Consider the following 23,158-nt stretch of genomic DNA (forward strand, 5'->3'; position numbering starts at 1 on the left):
GAGGACTGTTAGGTTTGAGGGAGACATACTGTCTTGACCTTTCCTATTTACAGTTCTGGGCTGTGATCCGGGCATGTGGACCTCTTTCCTTGGTGGCTAGACTTGTGAGTATGGAATTTAACTTTTGTCAGTCTCCTACTTCCCTTTGTCCATTTCTGACTTGCCTTTTTCTTTATCACCTGCTTACTCTCTTCTCTAACAATTCCCACAGGGAAAAATCTCTCTATCAAAAGAAAAGATTGCCATGGCCCCTTTATGATGAAGCATAGAGGTAAGGCCATCCCATACTGTGTTCACTCACTAGATAAAAATTAGAATGAAAGGCTTTGAGTAGGGCCTTCCCTGAGTTATCAGGACCCTATGAGATTTGGTAAAGAATCTCAGATCACTCTACTGATATACAAAGTGGGATTTTATGACATTTAAAAATGATTTCTGTTTGTTAAGCACCCTGTTGACCAGCTCTTAACACTGGGAAGATATTAACATCAAGCGTTTACCTTTTGGTATTTTGCTTTTGCTTGGGGTTTCTTTTTTTCTTTTTTCTTTTTTTTTGCTTGGGGTTTCTTATGTCTCACAGTTATAGCAGTACACATTCCCCCACTTAATGTAGTCATGTGTTCCCCATTCTTGGCTTCATGAAATTGTTTGTATATGTAATTTTGCTCCTAAAACAACAGGAGAGAAACTCAAATATGCCTCCAGAATTCTTGAAAACAACTAGATAGCAATTCTTTTAGCCAGATAATTTTTTTCAGCTTTAAAAACAATTTACTATATGATAAAAATTACTATTCTTGGCAACATGTAATTCAAGATGTGTGTTAAGTGTGCATGCATTTGTGTGAATATAAAAATTTTAAGGTGACCTTTTAAGTTGAAATTACAGTATTAATATATTAAAGCATAGACATGGTTGCCTTTTTATCTGTGTTCTCTTCCCCTACCTCCCATCGTTACTATATATTTAGAAAATTCTGTTATTCCAAGTCTTTACTGTGGTCAATCAGGAATACAGGCACTAAAGAGTTAATTATAACTTTAGAACTAAAGAAGAAATTATCTTGATCATTGTAAAAATCAAGCTGTAGTATTCCATTTAGAGGCTCACAAAAGGCATCACGTAGCAGGTGATCCTAACCACTTTCATTCTACCATAAATATCATTTAGATTTGACTTCCTCTTACAATGTATTCATGACAATAGCCTGTTTTTGTGCTTCAAACTGTAACCAGGGATACTTCAGGTGGATGTGTCTAAGATGACTTACGTGCTTATGTTGGAGGCAAGCAGGTAACAAAGGAGAGAAAAGCACTTGGAGGCAGGGTCAGGAGGAAAAAGTGTTCAAGGTCATCCTCCACTATGTAGTAGGATTCAAGGACAGCCTGGGCTACATGAATCACTGGGCAAGCACAGGGTAAGCAATAGCTCCTTTCCTGAAGGACCCAATTACCAAAGACCATGAGGGCATTTCCAGGAGGAAATGAGGGGAGAAGACCCCAACCTGAGAGTTAGCAGCACCTTTGGGCAGTAGACCATGTATGTAAATGTTCAAGGAAAAGGCAATGCTGCTTGTCTGCCTGCCTGCTGTCATCACTCATCTGAATCTGGCATGCCAGGTGAGCTAACCTCCCTGGAGCTGTGCTCACATGGTGCCTTGGAAAGTCTTTGGACATCGGGTTGCACAGGATTTTCAGACCAACCCCTTCTCAGTGACCCTCAGAAGTCAAGTTGCCAGGTCCTTGGGAAGGTGATCCTTGAGTACCGAAGGGAGGCATGTTCTGTGGGTACCTTGACCCCTGGGGATGCTCAGAGTGGACGGGTTCATCTTCACGGAGAACACAGATATTGGTGATTCTCCAAGGTCAGAGGCTCTCTGAGCAAGCTGAAGGCACATCGCGGAACTTAGAATGGCTGGTAGCCGTTTTCTAACCCACAGAAGAGGAGCCCTCTAATGTTGTTTAAGGGTTCTCTCTGAGCCAAGCATGGTGGCATATAACTGTGATACCAGCACTCGGGAAACAAAGTATTAGGATGGAGTCTGAGGCCAGGTTGGGATACATATCAAGGCCTTGGAAAGAAGGAGGAAGAGGAGGAAGTTTGAATTTTCTGTAAGACCGGCTCCTTCACATGCTCCGGCAGTTCATAGACTGGGTAGATGTTGAGGTGGTCCAACCCAAAGCCCTGGATCTGGGCCTGGATAGTAGTTGAGTTGGTCAGCCTGCCAGCTCTCCTGCACCCACACCACTAGGGTGAGCTCCCCAGCTCTGTCCCACTAGCTCACCCAATGCCTCAGCTGGCTCTCCCGCTCTCATGCCCTGAGCCAGGTCTCCAGCCTGTCATAGGTGGTGAGGGGTGGGGGTGGAGGTGGGGTGGGGGTGTCAGTACTGTTTTATGGCTTCCAAATCTTCAGTCAGATTTATTCCCAAGCATATGATATGATTTTACACTTTCAATGTATGTCACCTGTTGATAATTTATTAAAATACATTTGCTTTGGTTTGTTTGTGACCCAAGAGCTTACTTATTCCCTTGGTTGTTGGAATTTCTCCCCATGGAATTTTATATGTAGATACTTGTGGTGCCTGTGAATAGAATTAATTTATTTGCTTCTTTCCAAACTGTGTGGCTTTATTTCTTTTTCTTGACTTATTGCACCTACTACTTGCTCCTGTGCAATGCTAAATAGAAGTGCTAAATGAATATACATCTTCTTCTCTGTCTTTAGGAAATGTATTCATGCTTTCTCTATTAGGGATGATGTGTTTGTAGGTTTATATTGGCTTGCTTTGTTTAAATACTGTCTACACTACTATCAGATGTCCACTTTGGTGCTGTATTCCACTTTCCAGTGTGCTGTTATCAGAGACCCTTTTTTGAGTACTGTATTCACTTTTGCACCAGTACCACTATAGGGGAAGTGCTGTTGAACAACACTGTGCACCTATCCTGTCACATGTCAGAGGTGGCACATGTCAACCCCACACTGCAGGCCCATACGTGCGCACAAATAATCCCTTAAGTGAATACATAAACAACTCATAACTGAACAATATAAAAGAAAAACAGCAATAAAACTGTCTGAATGAATAAAAAAGCAAGGTTGGCTCTTTGACATCCACTTTCAAGCTCATGTTTAACTTGCTTTCCTGGCAAAGTTCTCTCTTATTTTAAGAAGTGTTGTCAATAATCCTAAATCCCTTGGAAAGTAATTCTAGTTTTCTGATTCAGTACCAGCAAAAGTCTAGCTAAATGAATGTCTTAAATAAGTTGTGTAGGCAGGTGCTATGAAGCTGGTAATTAAAAAAAAATTAATTTGTAATAAGCAAGGAACCAAATGTGTTCTAGCTTCCATCTACTGAACCCAGTGCATTTAGTCCCTAATGATAAGTCAAGGAACATAGCTTGTGTGAAGTATCAAAAAAGAAGTCATTGCCTTTTCCTCTTGCTGTTTTTTTTTTTTTGTTGTTGTTTAATTATTTTATATGTGTGGGCATTTTTGCCTCCATGTATGTCAGTGCATCATATGCATGCCTGGTGTCTGCAGAGGCCAGAAAAAGTCACCGAGATGGTCTTGACCTGCCATAGGTATGTGGGAATCAAACCCAGGTCCTCTGAAACAAAAGTCAATGCTTTAAACTACTGATCTACCCCTCCATCTCCTCAAAAGCAATTAAAATATGATATGTGTGCACATGTGTAATTATAAGGGTGTACACACACATGCATGCATGCCTGTGGGTGCCAGAGGTAAATCTAGGTGTCATTCCTCAGGGACTAACCACCTGTCTTTTGAGACTAAGCTTCTTCTTCTTCTTTTTCTTTTCTTCTTCCTCCTCTTCTTTTTCTTTTTTTTTTCCCCCTCCGAGACAGAGTTTCTCCTTGTAGCCTTGGCTGACCTGAACTCACTTTGTAGTCCAGGTTGGCCTTGAACTCTCAGCAACCCACCTGCCTCTGCCTCTCATGTGCTGGGATTAAAGGTGTGGGCATCTTCCCTGGCCCTCAGGATCTTCAATGGGTACCTGTGGAAGGGGCAGATGAGTGGGGGTGGGGCGGGACGGGACAGGAGACACAAAGAAGGAGAGCAAGTCTGGGTTCTGATCAAGCTCCCAAACTTTATTTTCCACATAATAGTTTATAAAGGATGATCAATGAGGAAACGAGGAGATCTACGTGAGCAGGTTATCATGGCAGTTTAACTGCAGGCTGTCCCAAGGCACCAGGTGTCCCAAGTAATTTCCTGTGACCCATCTGGTGATCTTATCTCAGCATCCTGTTTCTCAAGGTCGCAGGCCAAGAGCTGGGTTCTGGTAATTATCCACAGACCTTTGGCCCCTGGCAAGCATCCACACCCGGCTCCAGACCAGGCTTCTTAATGGCCTAGAGCTCACCAATTCCCCTAGGCTAGCCAGCCAGTGAGTCCCCGGGGTCTGCCCGTCTCCACTTCCTCCACTCTGGGACTAAACACAGGGGCTCTTTTTGCATGCAGGTTCGAGCTACAAAGCTCGGGTCCTCATGCTTGCACACCAAGTGTTTCACTTACGAAGCTATGTCCTCAAAGATACACATTGTATTGTCACCTAAGATCTATTTAGAAGATGTGGGTCAGCTCTGACCTCAGCCCTCCCCCCATTTCTTGAACCATCCTCTTCAGAACAGTCTTCCACACCTTCCGTCCCAGCATGGGGACATGTCCGCCCTCCGTGTTCTTGTTTGCTGTCAGTTTCTTGAGCTATGACATTTTCCCACATTATCAAGGCTTCTATCACTTATATTTTGCTTTGTTTTGACTGAGGGCTGCACAGGCCTGATGTTGCTTTGTGAGTGTCAGTAACCAGGAGGGCCATAGTATGACACTGAAAAGGAAGGTGGTAGAAAGAGACCATACTTTCTTATGAGAGATTCTGGTCCCATCTTAAGAGTCCCAATGCAAGGCAAGTCATGGGGACAGTTGGCTCTGCACAGGCTGTGTTTGGACATCTCATGTTGTCTTTGGGGGGACATGAGAATAAGAAAGACACATGCAGGGACCGAGCCTTCCTTCTTTCTGCCCAATGGGCTACTGCTAAAAATCATAGGCTCTTCTCTCTCAGGGGCTATGCAGATGGATAACAGATGGGGCTTTCAGAGTGGCTGCTACCAGGACATGGAGAGGAGGGTGCTCAACTCCTTGATGCTTTGGAGAGACAAGCCAGCTGCAGCAGGCTTCCCTTGGCTTCTGGGTGATGTCTTGCCTTTGTTGGAGTTCCTATCACTCTGACAAGACACAACAACTTGGAGAGGAGAGGGTGTATTTTAACCGACAACTCTCAGGTCCATTACAGAGGCTGTGGAAACACTCTGCTTAGTGGCTTGTTCAGCATGACTTGCTCAGCCTGTTACGGCATCCAGGGTCACAGGCCCAGAGGTGGCACTACCCACTGTGGGCTATGCCTGCCTCACAGGCCAATCCAGTGGGAACATTTTCTCTGCTGGGACTCTTTCTTCCCAAAATGACTCTAGCCTGTGTCAAATTAACCTAAACTTACCCAGGACAGACACCTTGAGGAAAAAGTTATGGTAGACTTTCCCATAGCCTTCAGATCCTGCTAATCATATGGATGAAAGAAAAGGTCCTCTGGAAGAAAAGCATCCTCACTAGCCTGAGGTGGGGCTTGGGGAAAGAGATGGGAGTGGCCAGTACCTGGCTGGTGGTCCCATGTTGCCAGGCTATGGTACAGTACATTGAATTCTTCCTGTATTTCAGGTTTGTAGGGGAAACTCTCAGCAGGGCAACCACTATCCATGTGGAACTTCTGTTCTTAATTAACCCACCAATGAGAAACCCTGCTGTCCTGCCTACTTCAGGGCTGGTGTAAGTTGGTTCGTTTACAAGGCTTGTTCAATTGATAAGTGCTGCCTGTGCATCTCCATAGACCAGCTTTCCTTACATGTGCAAGCGCAGAAGAGCCTTAAGACCGATGACAGAGACCGGCAGCGGGATGGGACTCAAGGCAGAACCTCCGTGTGACTGTGGAGGAGGAACAGACCTGGGCTTCCTGAGGGAGGGAGTCACAGGGCTTCACTGAGGGCAAGGGGGACAGTTCATGGTGACTCAGATATGAGCCCACAGTGACGTGAGGATAATAATGCCTGGAAAAGCACAGTGCTGTGGCAACAGGGGTGCCTAGGGTGCCTGGGGGATGCAGGCTTCTGGGGAGAAGGAAGAGAGTTCTTTCCAGGACAGCCGGGGAGGTCTTTCCTTTATTCTTTTGCTCAAAATAGAATTATCTTTTGAAATCAGATGTGACAGGCAGCCCAGGCATTTTGCCTAGGCCCTCACAGAAACTGGCTTCCACGCCTACAGATACTTTCCTCCTTTCTTAAGGTAGAGGGAGGCAGGAGCATCTGAAGGCATAAGAGCAAGTGGGAGCATGAGGCAGAAGCTCAAGTGGAGGGGTTGAGGAAGGTGAGGTGAGGAAGGGCGGGCAGGGGAATCAGAGCTAACAGCCACCTGACCACCTGACGTCAGTGCACCGTAGGCAGGAAGCAGCCCTCGTGTTGCTGGCTGGCTGGCACAAGGCTCCCTCACCAGCATGGATGACAGCCCTGTAGGTCTCTTGGTCAGACGTGGAGGTAGGACAGAGTGGAGGAGTTGTCTGAGTTCCAGGCCCCCCAGAACAGGCCTCTAGCTGATCAGATAATCTGTCCCAGGTCTGACTTAGTAGGAACAGCTACCTGGTTCTGCTGAAGAGAAGGGAGGGGGCAATATAGGGGGCAGAGGACAGAGGAAGACAGACAGGATTCTCAGAGTAGTGAGAGGCAAGTCAACAGGCCTGAGAGAAAAGCCCGAGCCTGGCCATGGTGGTCTCCATTTCCTTATGTGGAGGCGTGAGTCCCAGGTGTGCCAATCTTTTGATATATTTTTTTTTAATCTTTTTATATTTTGACGCAGTATCGTTGTCTACAATTTGACACTAGACAGACATTCCGTCGAGCTACAAACAAAGAAAAAGAAAATAAGTACTCCAAGAACTAATCCCATAATGCTTTAAGCAAGTTTACAGTTTTGAGTTAGGTGGCATTCCTAGCTTTATTTGGCTACGTGCAGCCTCCAGGCTTCAGGCCAGGCGTGTCTTGTAGGTCCTTGCTGCTCTAGTTTGGCAGTAGGAGCCTGGGGCAGCATCGACATTATATGATGCCCTTCACAGCTGCCACATTAAACTGTGTCCCTACCCCCCACCCAGGATGAGTCACTTTATCTCTGGCCTCTCCTTGAGTCCCCTGGTATCTGGTCCCAGGGCTTGGCTTACACTGTGTACCTGACATGTGTGTTTTAGGTTGCTGAAAGGAAGTATCAACTCAGCATCCAGCACTCTCTAGAGACCCTACAAGAGGCAAGAAGGGGATGAGTCAAACTGTAGGACACTGAACTCAGCCAGTACTGGGTCTTTTATCAACATTTTGCTTGGAGTGGAGGAGGAAAGAAAACACGGAGGGACGGGAGGGACAGGGGGGACAGGAGGGACATGAGAATGGAGCCACTCCCTCACCCTGTAATCTGGTTGAGACTTTTCACCAGCTGAGACTCAAGAATTCCAACACAGTTAACAGCGGTTAAGGCTCTTCTTCCTCTCCAGCTGGGAACTGCAGTTTTCTAGGAGTCTCATCAAAAACACTTGTGGTAAAAGGCTGTGTCTTAATTCTGTTCCTCAGGTTTTACTTAGCTGATTGGAATTCCATCCAAGACACCACCAGAGCCACCCTGTAACCTTGTTTATTGGAAGAGAAAAAGATAAGTTAAAGAAAGTTTCTCAGCATTTTTTTTTTTTTTTTTTTTGAGGAGTAACTTGAGAACCACCAAAATGGAGTAAAGTGATGACCGCTTAGACCTGCGAGTGGGGCTCTTTCCATACTCCTGGGAACACTGTAATTTCTTCCCTAGGACCTCTTTTTCCATTAACCCCCATACTTAAAATACATGTTAAAACGCCTTATTGATAAACCCCAGCTTTCTTTTCTGCTGGTTCATTCTGAAATTGTTTTCTGTCTTGGCCAAGGACAGGGTTTTATGTGAATCAGGCTCCCTAAAAGATAAGGGAATGCTTGGAACCACTGTGGGCGACAGTAAGGAGATGTGCTGTCACTGGCTTCATTGACAGAGGGCAAAGAAAAGAGTTGGAAAGGTCTAACCTTACTTCTTAGGACAGCGAGGACAAAGGAGGACATGGCATTAGACAAGATAAGCCCAGGGAACCCCGGAAACTTCAGAGTGGGGAGATGAACATCATGACAATCCTTTTGAAAAAGCTGAAAGGCCCCAAATGGCCATAGAATGGCCGGGACCAGGGCCTCGAGCAAAAGAACTGGAGAGAGGAAATGGAAACAGGAAAAAAAAAAAAGTGTCCAAGGGAGTCTTCGCAGGCCTGAGCCCTGGACGTGATCGCACCTCCACTGGCTTGGAGCCAGTACCTGCACTTCTTCCACAATGAGAAGGCAAGAACATCTGAAAAAGGCTGAAGCCTTAGGGGCTTTGTGAAGACTCAGACTGAGTGGCAGATCTTGGGGAGACCTACAGTCTGGTGGAGGCCAAGCTACAGGAGCTAGAGTCCTGGGTTTTTGTCTGGTCCGCCCTGTCCATCAGAGCAAAACATGGCGTGGGAACCACACCATCTGGCTGAGATGGTGATTATTTTCTGCTTGTTATCACCCATGGGTGGGCCCCCAGGGACATCCACACAGGCAACCCTGTGATGGGTGATTGCATCTGCCCTTCAGGCACCTGTGGGTGCCATGCAGTTGCTGGCTGCCATGCAGTAACTTCTCCTTTGGTTGCAGATGGCTTTATCATGATGTGTTAGACACGTGTGGACTGCCTGCCTTTTCCTGGGGGCATGAGATCAAATTGCCAAGGTGTGCCAGCCACCTGGGCAGTGGCTGCAGAGCCCTAAGCTTATTATAAAAATAAGCATGGGATATGCACGCTTTTGAAGGAGAAGTAAGCATTCGCTGAGAGTTAGTGTTATCTGAACTCAGTTGTTGTCCCTGTGCGCCACCCCTGGAATTATTGAGGGTATGGGTCTGGAGACTCTGTCCCACTACAGCTTCTGCTAGATGGGACCTTGGTTTGCATGTACTGGAATGCTCACTGACCCATGCCAGGAGTTGTGGCTGGTACCTGCAATACCCAAGCATCATCTCATATAAGACAGCACGAGTGCAGAAGCAAGGACAGCTAGCCCTACAGGAGCCAACCCATGGCTCCTCTGGAGCCTGTGCTTCCTGGTTTGGAAGGTGGAGAGGAGAGGCAGAGCCCCAAAGTGCAATAACCAGTACAGTTCTGGTGTCATTGATCCCTAGGCCAAGGAGAGGCAAAGGAAACAGCTGCCTGAGATAAATTCTGCAGAGAGAATGGGAGGACAGCTGACTGGCGAGCAGACCCTGGGATCTGCTTCTGGAAGGGCTGTCTTCATGCCATACATGACCCCTGGTTGGCCTTAGGATTGGCCAGTACCTGGGAGACACAGGGACATTGATAGCTGCAGTGCCACATGGAAAATGTTCGACTGTTGTCAACCCCCACATCCATTTCACACAGTCTGCTCCTGTAGCCTCATAAAGCCCAGAAACAGTGTCCCGAAGTTAAGAGATCTCAGACATGCTCCATGGAGAGGAAACTGGGGGTATAGTTCAGTTGGTAGAATGCTTGCCTAGCATGCACAAAGCCCCAGAGAGGAGATGGTAAGTTCTCTTCAATTTTAGTAGTGGATTGTGGGAAACTCCTCTCAGTGGAGACCATCTCCCTCTTCCAGAGGGCTCTGAGTGAAAACCTGAGGTGGTCCTTCTCTCCCCATTATTTGGAGCTCACATCAAAAAGTACATTAAAAAGGAAGTGGGTCCCTCCTGCCGCTAGCCACATGTATCTATAGGACTGGAAGCAAGGGGTTCAGAGGTTCAAGGCCATCCTTGACTACATAGTGAGTTTGAGGTTTCGGTGGGAAGCATGAGTCTCTGTCTCAGAAAGAAAAGGAGGAGAAGAGTTGAGTACCCAGGGAACCTTGGGCATCCCTGGGAAAACAGACAGGGAAAGAGGATGGACCAGGCTGCACAGCAGCCTCTGGGGTCTCAGCTCCAAGGTTACCTTCAGTTTAGCATCAGGTCTTTGCCAGTCTAGGTGTAGCTCCTTTGATAACCACACACTGATGTCCTGTTGGGCCCTGGACCAGTCTTTGGCTGGACTGGGAATGAGGTGAAGGTGGGGGTGGGGGAATGGAGGATAGTGTGATGGCTGATACAGTGGTCTTTGATTGGACACAAGGGAGAGGTCTTTTTCAGTAGCTGTGGGAATACAGGTGAGAGCCCTTCTGGCACTCTTCCCTGTGTGGGGTCCAGGTTGGTTGGCCAAGTGGCCAGAGCTCTGGGGCTTGGCAGCTTGGAGCATCCCTGTGTTGCAAGCCTGGCAGGCAGAGTGCTTAAATATTTATCACAAACAGAAATTGATATTGGAGAACTAAACCCTGAAAAAAGGAAATTGAAAGCAAAGGGAGGGTGGGACCTCTGTATCCCAATTTGTAGCGGCCAGCCTCTGAATATTTCATTAGCTCCTCATAGTGCTGTGGGGCCAGATGTTGCGGGTAGGAGCAGTTCTGGTTATGCACACACCAATGTGTCTCCCTAGCAGCAAGCAGCTCATCCTTCTGGGGGCTGTGCAGAGGTCAGATGCAAAGATGCCTTGGGAAAAAAAAAAAGAAAGGGAATAAAAGCACAGTGGGCAGTGGGGAGGGCTTGTGTCAAGCTGCCCAGGGAGTAATGAGATGAGAAACATGTGAGCCCTGCAATGACAACCAGGAAAAGGAGACGGGGAATGTAGAGAGAGGGCTGACTTCGGACTGAATCAGATTTTTCATTCTGATATTCTTTATGTCTATGTGTAAGGAGAGAGTCAAGTCCCGAGTGAATGGGTATCGTTTGACATGGACAATGCCATGTCAAGGAGGCCTCTGTGCCACATGCGAGTGGTAAAGCTTTTCCTGGATGAGGCTCAGAGGGTCCGGGTTCAAGTGTTGACAGTGTGTGAAGAAAATATTCACCGCTGCCTTATCTTTCTAGGTGTTTATGGCCTGCAAACTGCTCCCCTATGGAGACTGAGCCCGCAGAGATTAGCTAAACTGCCTCCTTGTTCAGCTGAGCACAGTGACCCCGGCACCTGTTTATCTGTCTGCAATCATCTTGCCTTCCTGTTCAGCTGTGTGATAAAAATACTGAGCTTCCATGGTGCAGCAGTTTCTCTATCAGAAAGCACGCCACGTGATCCCAGCGTGTCTGTCCGTGTGCCTGTGTGTCTGCCATTTCTTCACGCCCTTGCTACCCCAGTTAAGTTAATTCCTACAGTCCTGCAGGACTCAGCATCTCAGACTTGGTGTAGTACAAACCACCACCACCACCGCCGCCATTACCTCTGTTCTCATCATCCCTATGATATCCGTCCCCATCATCCCCATCTTCCCCATCCCCATCATAACCACCTCCATCCATCACCATCACACAGCATCTTCATCATCTTCACTGTTTTCATCAACACTATGGTCAGCACTAACATCATCCTCACCATCACCATTGTCATCATCACCTTACTCCGTCCTTGGCTCACGAACTGATCTATTCCTTAACACATCCGTGTCCTTATATATCCGTTTGCCATTTCACAGTTGAGGTAACTGAGGGATAATAAATCAGCTCCAAGGGAGCCAGGAGCTATTAGGACACAGAGGAATTCTTCCTGACACCGCAGGTGTCGTCTGAGCGAGGCCCACTGTGATTATTGACTGTGGTAAAAATCTGTCAATCACTGGCTGGCTGGAAGCGGGTCTATGACTTGGCAATTCCAACTCTCCTGCTTTTGTTGTTGAACGAAATGTTGAATGAATGCGGCGGTTTTGTAACAAGATGACGTGAGTCAGATTGAGCCACATGAAACTGCACACTCATCGGAATTAATTAACTGGTATCAATTAATTTTGAGGCAGAGCGCAGATTGGTGTTGAACTTGCTATGTAGCCAAGATGGCCTTGAACTTCTGATCCGCCTGCTTCTACCTCTTGAGTGCTGGCAGGACAGGCATGTATTAGTGTTGGAGATCTAACTCGGGGCTTTCTGAACGCTGGGTGAGCACTCCACCAACTGAACTACACTCCCATTATCCTCAAAGACGTTTTGAGACCTTTGTTTGTGCTATAGACTATGCAGGCAATCTGGCTTCTGAGGACCTTGGGATAGCCGCGAAGAAGCTGTCCTGAAACACTGTGGTTTGCTAAGAAGGTGGGTAGCTGTCTGCTCAGCTGGGCCCAAAGCTGCTGGTCATTTCCCAGAGGCAGAGTTGCAGAGATAGGACTGTAGCAGCAGGTACAGTAGAGGCTGCTTCAGGTTTGAACCGCTGTCTTGTCTCAAACCTACACTGCTTAGCAGAAATGGCTTTAACTGGTCTTCCGTAGTTTGAGGGCAGCTAGGTAATCTGATCACTTTAACATAGCATCCCTGGCAGGATGCATTCTAAGGTGTGAAGGAAGGAGGGGCCTTGTGATCACTCCAACCACAGCATAATTTATTCCACACAAACAGCCTATTGTGGTTTTAGCAAAGGGGATAAGAGGGAGAAAATGGAGTATTTGTATTCTTGGTGAAATAGAACAGGCAAATCCCTAGCCAGCCTCACTGAATTGACAGTCACCAGGCCAGTGAGACACTGTTTCAGAACAAACAAAACACAAGTTGATGATGACTGGGGAAGACCATCAAGGTTGACTGTTGGATTACACACACACACACACACACACACACACACACACACACACACACACACACACACACCTATATATACAAATATACAAATTACATCTGAGACCCACAAGGTGGTTTAGCAAATAAAAGCATTTCCTGCTGCTTGGGAGGCAGAGACAGGCAGATCTCTGTGAGTCCAGCCTGTTCTACACAGCAAGTTCCAGACCACTAGCCAGGGCTACACAGTGAGACCATGTCCAAAACAAAACAAATCAACAATACCCAAACACAAGCAAACAAAGGGGAAAAACCCCTACTTAACCACACAAGCCTGACGATTTGGGCTTCAAGCTCCTGGAGTCCCACAGAAAAGCCAGAGGAGCAACTGGAATCCCAGGGCACTTCGTTTGATACAGGAAGTAGAGACAGGAGAACCACCCAAAAACCCATGGGCCAGCTACTCAGGAGGACACAAAGTAGTGGAAATGAGAGACCTTGCCTTGACAAGGACAGCTGTCTCCTGTCTTTCACATGTATACTGTGGGACACTTGTACCCTATGCGCGCGTGCACGCGTGCACGTGCACACACACACACACACACACACACACACACACACACGTAAAAAGGAGTAACCAGGGGGTTGGCTCTGATTTTCCAGGCCATGGGGGGGGGGGGCGTGGGTGAAGGAATGAGTCAGAAGGCATCTGCTGAGGATCAGACTTGGGGCTTCCTACATGCTAGGTGAACACTCTACCAACTGAGCTCCACTGCCACCACCCTCTAAAGACATTTTGAGGTCATCTTATATGCTACAGATTGGGCAGGCAACGGCACAGCTGCAAGAAGCCTGGGAGTTCTGAGCACAAAGGGGAAATTATGTTCCACAGGTATGTCTGGACCAACCAAGCCTGCACAAATACACTGTCGGCCTGTGAGGATGCACACTCAGACACCAAAGGTTGCAAATACACCCACATGTGAAGAATCACACGGTTCATACATGCCTGTGAGGGTGCACTCACAACTGGTTTTTGCCTCAGTGCCGGAGGATCCAGCCAACACGGTGGGTGAGGAGGGCCTTGGCTCTGGCCCTGGCACAGGCACAGGCCCTGGCCCTGGCCCTGGCACTGGCACAGACCCTGGCCCTGGCACTGGCACTGGATAGGTACAGGCACAGGCTCTGGCACTGGCACTGGCACTGGCACAGGCACTGGCACTGGATAGGCATAGGCACTGGCACTGGCACAGGCACAGGCACGGGCATTGGCACAGGCACAGGTACTGGCATAGGCACTGGCACAGGCACAGGCACTGGCATTGGCACAGGCACTGGCATAGGCACTGGCACTGCCACAGGCACTGGCATTGGCACAGGCACAGGTACTGGCACAGGCACTGGCACTGGCATTGGCACAGGCACAGGCACTGGCACAGGCACTGGCACAGGCACAGGCATTGGCACAGGCACAGGCACTGGCATAGGCACTGGCACAGGCACAGGCACTGGCACTGGCACAGGCACAGGCACAGGCACAGGCACAGGCACTGGCACAGGCACAGGCATTGGCACAGGCACTGGCACTGGCTTAGAAGGAATGCATGCATGGGCAAGTGTGTTGATGTATATTAGAACACATGAGTGTGAGGGCGAACACCTGCTTGTATCAATGCATGGGTGACTGTGAGTGCAGGTGAGTACGCATGGGTGTCCAAACGAGTTCATGCCCATGGGGGTGCAGAGGTGAGTATGGGGGTACAGTGAGCTCATGTGGGTGTCAGAATGAGTGCATGCCAGTAGGAGTGTAGAGGTGAGGGTGTGGTGCCCCCAAGCATCAGTGTGTGTGTGTGTGTGTGTGTGTGTGTGTGTGTGTCTACTTATAGTGTGCCTGTTACTGTGCCTTGCACCCTTCCATGGGGCCTGACTTGTCCTTTCTAGAACATCTGAGCATGCCCCTTCCCTGTGACCTTTGCACTGGTGGCTTCTTCTGCTGTGGCTTTTTCCAGATGTCCTCAGCTTCTCCGCAGCATCACTCAGGATCACAAGGCTCTCGGAGGGGGCCGGCTTATACCCTCTGGTCAGGGCAACTCCCTTTCATGCTTCCTAGCTCAAACGCAGCTGATACACAGTTGCGTCTTGTTCTTTTTGCCTCTGCCATTGACAGTTCACATTGGTGAGGACAGAGGCTCTGTGTGCCCAGAGCCTCAAAGGGTTCAAGGCCAGGGAATAGCACAGGAATGTCAGAATGGGTGACAGAAGGAAGGCTAGCCACATATAGCAGGGGAGACACTAGCAGGGAGATCACACTGGGAGACACACTGGCAGGGAGAGCACACTGGGAGACACACTGGCAGGGAGATCACACTGGGAGACACACTGGCAGGGAGATCACACTGGGAGACACACTGGCAGGGAGATCACACTGGGAGACACACTGGCAGGGAGATCACACTGGGAGACACACTGGCAGGGAGATCACACTGAGAGACGACATTCTGAACTTCAGGCTGTTGGGCCCCCTCTGTCTCAAGGCTCCCTGGGGATAATGCCTGTGCTCCCTCCACTGAAGGACCCCAGCCTTTACGAGGGAGGGTAAGGGACTGAGCTCTTGGTTGAGGAAGAAGTGGAGTCTTGCCCCCAAGCCTGAGTTCCACACTCTAGGAAGGAGGGAGCGACTCCTGCAACTTGTCCTCTTGTACAGGTCCCCCTCTTCCACCTACACTCAAAGCAGAGAAAGAAATGTAACTTTTACAAAATGAAAAATAAGCCGGGTGTGGTGGCCCATGCCTTTAATCCCAGCACTCCAGAGGCAGAGGAAGGTGGATCTCTGTGAGTTCGACGCTAGCTGGGCCTACAGAGAGAGTTCCAGGATAGCCAGGGCTATTACACAGAGAAACCCTGTCTTGAAAAACCAAAAATAAGTAAGTAAATAAATAACAAAAATAAGCCAGAAATAATAAATAGAAAGAGTAGGAATGGAGACAGAGAGAAAAGAGGAGAGAGAGAGACAGAGAGACAGAGAGACAGAGAGACAGAGAGACAGAGACAGAGACAGAAAGAGACAGAGAGACAGAGAGAGAGAGGCAGGGTACTCTGCACTCATAGGCCTGGCCTGCCTCCTTAGGCACACAAGCTCTCTTCCCTTCCTGAAAATACAGGAAGGGAGGAGAGCAGCTGCCAGGAAGAGAGGAACTGGAAGCCTAGTTTCTTTGGGGTCAGGCCACCCATTGCGAGGGTGTTTCCTGAGCCCAGCCAGGGCCCCTGAGAACAGGAGGTCACCCCTCCTCCAAGGACAACAGTGCCTGGCTGGGCAGGCAGGAGCATATGCCTCTTTCAGTGCCCAGCCCCTGCTGCCTGCTGACATACACCCCGCACTCCCCTCCTGCTGCCCTGACGATCCAGGCCCTAGGTGCTGTTCCTGAGTGAACGAAAAGGACAGTTGGTCACAGACTGCTCACTGGGGAGCATCTCAGTTCTGAACTCACTCTGACCCGACTGGCTGGGGTGCAGCCACAGGAAGGGTGGGGAGTGAGTCTGGAATTCTGTCTTTTTGGAGGGGTTGAGGAACAGACAGAATTGTTATCTGAGCATTATGGCCCAAGAGAAGGAAGCCTCTGGCCTGGGGAGAGACCTAGTGTTCCAGTCAGTCAGGGTTGGTGACCAGACTAAGGGACCTCACTTCAGGAAGGTGAGACCACTCCTAGGAAGGCAGGCTCACCTTAAGCTGCGCTAAATAAGCAAGCAGGAGGGACAATTAGCCCTTTGATCAGATAATGTGCTTTCTCTCCCAGAGTCCCCACCCCCAGTGCAGTCGCTCCAGATCTACCTGAGTCCTGACTTTTCTTCTTTCTTTCTGAAGCTGGCCAGAGCCTAGGATTACGTCTCTGGCTTTTTCACTCTCTAAAGCTCCTTGCTAGTGGCATATGTCCACAATACAGGTGACCACCACGCCTGTTTAACTCAAACAAGGCTCTCCCCCCGCCCCCCATTCTCCTCCTCTGGGCAGCTGTTGAGATTTATAATTTGCTTACTCTGAGGTTTTCTTTTTCTTAAGAGAGGGCCCTGGTTTCCCCAGTAACATGTAAGACCTCTAGGGAGATGCTCCCAAATTTTCAGTAACAGGATGACATGTGTCCTAAGGAAGAGATGCCCACTTGCCTCTGTGTGTGTGTGTGTGTGTGTGTGTGTGTGTGTGTGTGTGTGCATGTGTGTGTGTCTGTATGCACACGTGCACATGCCTCTCTGCGTGTGCTTAGGGGCTAGGGTACTGAGATGCCTCATTTGCATATAGTGGAATTCCAGGAATGGCAGATGCTTGCTGAACAAGTTCTACCAGGAGAAAGAGAGTTAGCTCTGTAATTCACAGGTAGAGGGTGTGGCGTCTGGGACCCCACCCCTACCCCTCACCCCACCTCCCCCCCCCCCCCCCCAGGGCAGAGAAGAGGAAGCCTCAGTGACAAAGGGAGTCTGCCATTTTGCACCAAACTCAGGGTTTCTTGGTAATGTCAGACTTCAACCTTAGCAGCTGGATTTCCAGACAAATCATGTAGAGAGAAGCAGAACGATGAGAAAATAATGTAAACAATAAAAATAAAATTTTAAAACAGTTGAAGCTGGAAAGATCGATCGGTGATTGAGTGCATGTAACTCCTGCAGAAGACACAAGTCAGCCCACACGTCAGGTGCCTACAGCTGCCTGTAACTCGAACCTCAGCTCCAGGGGATTTAATTCCCCTTTCTGGTCTCTGTGAGTGTGGGGGCAAAGATAATGCCGTACCCTATATCTAATTTGTAATCTGCATTTAATACTATGTTCTATATGAGAACTTGTCTCCAGGTAACCCGACTCCCTCCTGCATTTCGGGAATGATCGCACACTGTCATAAACTGGACCTGCCAGCACTCTTCAGAAACTCCACTGGAACAATTAGATACAATTAATGCCCAATGATCCTCTGAGATAAAGCAACTTCCCTGGAGATTCAGCCTCCTGGACCCAACCTGCCTGAAGGTCTGCATTCCTGAGACTCACAACTTTCCCTTGAGATCCAGCCTCCACCCAACCTGCCTGAAGGTCAGCATTTCTCAGACTCATGACCTCCACTTATGTTTTTTTCCTTACTTCCCTGTGACCCCCACCCCTAATTACAGTTTTTCCTTATAAACCCATTACCCTTGAAGCTCCAGTATCATTCTCCTATTCTGCTGTGTCAGGAAGGACTGTGATTCGAAGCTCTGAGACCATAATACAGGACTCTGTGTATATTGCATCAGTATTGAATCCTGGTGGTCTTTTTTTTTTTTTAAATTTATTTATTTATTATGTATATAGCATTCTGCCTGCAGGCCAGAAGAGATGGTTGTGAGCCACCATGTGGTTGCTGGGAATTGAACTCATGACCTTTGGAAGAGCAGTCAGTGCTCTTAACCTCTGAGCCATCTCTCCAGCCCCCTGGTGGTCTTTTTTGAAGGTCTTACAATCTGGGTAATCTTTGCATGAGCATCTGCATTCACAAGTTCACACACACACACACACACACACACACACACAAGCACATGTACCTGTACACGTGCACACATACAAACTGGGTTGGCTTGAGATACCAGAAGAACTAAAATTGGATTTCAGGGTTACTGGGGCAAAGGTTAAGAAATAGGCCTACAGGAGATAATCTGGCCAGCTGCAAAGAGCAGCCCCACTAGAGATAGCGTTGCCTGGTGACTGACCCGAAGTGTCCCACCGGAGATAGAGTTGATAAGAGACCCAGATTTATGGCCACGTTCCTTCCTGCCCACCGGAGATAGGGTTAATAAGAAACCAGACACTTCCCTGGACAACGCAGTGAACAAGGAAAGCTAAGCCATGGGTGGTCTTGGAGCCTTTTCCTGTAGCTTGTCACTTTAGACATTAGACCTCTTTATGGTACTCAGCCAACAGATGCTTGCCAGGTTGGAACTCCTCTGCTTTAGAGTGCTGGGAGGGATAGGAACCCTCTCGGCCCTGAGATCAAGGCTCTGTGTTGGTGTCCAGTCAGAGCCCGGCTCTGAGTCAAGTAAAAGTCTTCATGTATATTGCATTGATATCGAGTCCTGGTGGTTTTTTTGGGGGTCTTGTGATCTGGGTACAGCAGGCTAACTTCAAGGTAAACGTGTTTACATGAAGGTTAAGCAGAGGAAGCCTCATTAGCATGGAAGTGGCCAGCTTGGGAAACTCTGTGGTTGTCCCTCTAACCCTGGCTTCTAGTGGGCTATTTATTCCTGGCTTTTAGAAAGGCCAATAAACAGATACACATCTTCAGTCAAGTTGGCGACATAAATGCCATTTTGACTTCTAGGCCTGTATTAGTTAGTTTTCTATCCCCATGATAAGACACCACAAAGCAACATATAAAAGAATTTATTTGGGGTTTATGGCTTCAGACAGTGAGAGTCCCTGATGGGAGAGCAGAGACAGCAAGCGTCCAGAGCAAACGCTGTCAGTGCTTATTTCCAACCTCAAGCAGGAAGCAGAGAGGGCACTGGGGATGGAAGGAGGCCCTTAAAACCCCAAAGACCATGCCCAGTGTCATGCCTCCTCCGACAAGGACACACCTCCTAATCTCTCCCAAACAGTTCCACCAACTAGGGACCAAGTATTCAGACATATGAACCTGTGGAGCTGTTCTCATTCAAACCACAATAAGCTTGTTTTGATGGAGCTGAGACTGTGAGCTTTGTCCAAAACAATGAGCTCTTGTGATTTTCACAAGGTGTGATTGAGATGTCTACTTCAGCCCTTTCCTGGGATCCTGCGCATGCCACAAAACATACAGGTCTGGTTGGGAAGCTGGTTTTCCTTCAGCTGTGCTGAGGCAGACAGGTCCCCAGGCTGGTTGTCACCCTTGCTGCTTTTGAGCCACAGCTCTGATTTAAAAGCCCCCTCTGGGCCAACCCATGCCAAGCATCCTCTTGGTTGTCCCTCCCTTGGGCCCTATTCTTGGGAGAAAAATTCAAAACAACCCTTCCAATTGTTTGTGGCTACTCAGACAAAACTGAACTTTTCCCTAGAAGGGAGTAAGAGTTTATTGCCAAGCCAAACATGAGTGATCACGGCATGGAGACACCAGTTCAAGTCATCCAGGGCAGTGCGTTCCAGTGTGGAAACCAATTCATGGAATTCGCATATTTATAAAAGACAGTCATAAATCCGTGCATTTTCAAGTGTATGGGTAGAAATGTCAAGCAGATGAGAGTCAAAAATTCCAGCACGATTAGTGTTTCCTGTGAAGGTTGTTGACATAGGAACCATATCATTTTACAGAAATATTTTCAAATAAGAATGAGAAAATAGATGTGTGTGTGTGTGTGCGCATGCCATGTGTATGGGTGCCCTCAGAGGCCAGAAGAAGGTGCCAGATTTCTTTAGAGCCAGAGTTATAGGCAGTTGTGAGCTGCCTGATGCTAAGGACAAAACTCAGGCCATCTGGGAACCTAGCAAGGGCTCTTAACTGGTAAGCCTTCTCTTCTTTTTTTTTTTTTCTTTCTCTTTTTCTTTTTCTTTTTTGGTATTGATTTGTTTGTTCATTTGATTTTTGGAACAGGATTCCTCACTAGTATTCTGGCTTGCCATTAAGCTCCCAGAGCTCTACCTGCCTCTGTCTCTCAGTACTGGTGTACCCTACAATATGGGGCTTTTAAGTGGATTGGGGGTATGGGTACTTGTACTGAGCCACGGCCTCTGTCCTACCCCGTCATTTGTTTTGTTTTCTTTTGTAAGGATTCTAAGGTCAACTGAAATTTGTAGCTCCATTTCCAGAGGCACAGTTCAGGAGGCATAGAGAACAGCAGCTTGTCACAGGCTGGAAGTGATGGGGTGGGGTGGATTGGAAGGTTGCAGGGGAGTGCTTCTCCCAAGAGCAGTCTGGCCACACACTGTTCGGAGCCAGCCCGCTGTCATTCAAGGTTAAAAGAGTCTACTGGCTATGAAAAAATACTGATGCCCTGTTCCAAAGCTAACTTCCTTCTTTCAGCCTCTGCATAACTTCCTTCTTTCAGGTTCTGCAGATGTTGTTTAGCAGGTTAGCTCGGGACTTCCTGAGAGATAGTTAGCTAAGATAAGATAGAAACTGCTCCCCTGACCTGATGGTATTATCTGGAGACATTCTCGGGCCTCTCCTACTGCTTAGTTCCTGCCTCCACCCCATATAAGCTTTCACTTTTGATTCAATAAACAGACCTTGATAGGAACGCTACTTGGTCTCGCTGCTTTCTTTCTCGTCTCATCACTTCAGGTATGGCTCCCCTCGCGACCCCGTAATTACTGGTCCTGCTGGACGGGACAACACACCCTGGTGCTGACCCCACCCCAGGACCCATCAACCTTTTCTCTAAAGAGCTTGTGCTAAGACGAGATCAGGAAATATATCCTAACATGCCATCCTCACACCCAGTGTGCACAAGGACCCAGGCAAACCAGCGCTGTCCAGGAATAGTGGTGAGATTTACCCTCCTTCCTCCTGGGTCTGAAGGTCGAGGTAGGCCAGGGAGAGTGCCGGTACCCATGACTGCTGAGCAAGGCTCTCTGCCCGTGATGTATGCTTTATTTGGGAACAAGACTAACAGTTCCAGCTCAGCAGAATCTAAAACACAGGACCCACAGGCTCCTCTTCCGTCTCTCACTTCCGAGTTCTGCCTGCTTTGGAGTGGCCTTGGCTCCTCCTGGCCTTTCCCTCCCCTTTTGTGTTCTACCCTCTGCTCTTCCTGTGTAATTTCTCGAAATAGAAGACTTTAGAGGGACGGATTATAGATTCGTGGCAGTGACAATTCCCATGAGCTCAGGAAAACACAGAATTTAAATCTAAGAAAGAGAAAGGGCATTTACATGAAGTATCTGTTTCTTTATGTCCCAAAGTCATTAGCAGTCGTCAGCCCAAGAGTTAGAGACTGGGAGTGGGGAGGGCAGTGCAGTGAAGGCAAGTTCCAGGCCAGTTAGGGATTCAGTCTCAAAAAACAAGGTGGATGACACCCGAGGTTCTAGCCCTTCCCTCACAGCACTGCCAGCTTGAGATCAAGATTTCACATACAAACGACAGGCGACAGGCATCCTCCTCCAAACAAAACAAAACAAAGCAAAACAAAACTAAACAAAACCCAGCCCCTAGGAGCTCCTTTCTTTCCATCATATTGCAGTGAGCATAGGCCTCCTCTGTGAATAAGGAAGTAGCCCTCACCAGCCTGCAGAATGATAAGAAACAAATACGTAGTTTTCTTAAGCTACTTGGTCTATGGGGCTTTGATATAGCAGACTAGAAGGACCGAGATGCAGAGCCTTGGCTGGCTGCTGCCTTCTTGGTCTTCCTTCCCAAGAACTAACTGCCTTTCTTGTTGCCTGGCCACCTCCAGACAACTGGCCATGTGGGTGACAGGTTGATACTTCCAGCTGTGGACATCTGGGTACCTCTACATATCTGTTTTTCTCAGGAGCGGATCCTCCACACTGAGGCAGGGGACACTGGTCCTTCTGACATCACTATTACCTCTCTCATCTCTATTTTTGATCCCAAACCAAATGCTGCTCAAGTTATGAACATCTGTATCCAGTTCTGTCTCCATCCTGATTCTGAGATACCTGATGCTACAGGAAACAAACAAACACACAAACAAAGCCTGTGCCTAGATTCTGGGAGAATCGCAAGCACTGTTTTCACTGCCCTGAGGAAGTCTCCGGACTTGGTTGCCAGACATCAGAGGGCTACAGGTGGCCCACATTCCCTCACTCTTAAAATGGGTACTTTTATATTTAAAGATTAAAGGCAGTAAGATGTAAGGTAATAAAGGTATAATAAGGTATAAGGTACCCTGCAGCAGACATTATGTTGTAGAGGAGCTTATTAAATGAGCATGGGGGAGAAGGAAAAGGGGGGAGGGGTACCCCAGAGAGAGAGAGAGAGAGAGAAAGAGGAAGAGAGAGAAAGTGAGAGGGTAGAGCAGGTAAAGGGGGTTAGAAGGGGGTAGAGAGAAGGAGAGAGAAGTATGTCTGTGTGAGGGTGTTGGATTCCCTAGAACTTGAGTTACAGACAGTCGTGAGCTGTCATGTGAGTGCTGGGAATTGAACCCAGGTCCTCTGGAAGAGAAGCCAGTGTTCTAAATCACTGAGCCTTCTCTCTGCCCTCTGATAAACTACTAACTAAAGGTGCAGTCTGCTTCAGTGTAGCCCTCCAGCCTCAGATCTTTCATTCTGAGCCTATGTGGGTTACCACCCAACCCCCACCCCATCCTACCTCTTACTGGGTGACACGCAGCCCCTGAGCATTCTGCATTGTATGGGTTGGGAGCATACAGGATAGAGGTGCTGCCTCTGCTCTGCCATGCTTGCAAAACTGACCTGGCAAGAGTGAGGATAACACCAAGAAGACACTGTGT

The 23,158-nt window shown here is 48.2% G+C and overlaps 1 pseudogene; it reads right to left on the reverse strand.

The window, feature by feature from the left end:
- Positions 1-13,568: 13,568 nt before the first annotated feature.
- The window catches only part of LOC127195283 (nucleolar protein 56-like), a 189,391-nt pseudogene continuing 179,801 nt past the window's right edge, over positions 13,569-23,158 (reverse strand).

This window comes from Acomys russatus, chromosome 11 (genome assembly GCF_903995435.1).
Source record: "Acomys russatus chromosome 11, mAcoRus1.1, whole genome shotgun sequence".
Taxonomy (NCBI): domain Eukaryota; kingdom Metazoa; phylum Chordata; class Mammalia; order Rodentia; family Muridae; genus Acomys; species Acomys russatus.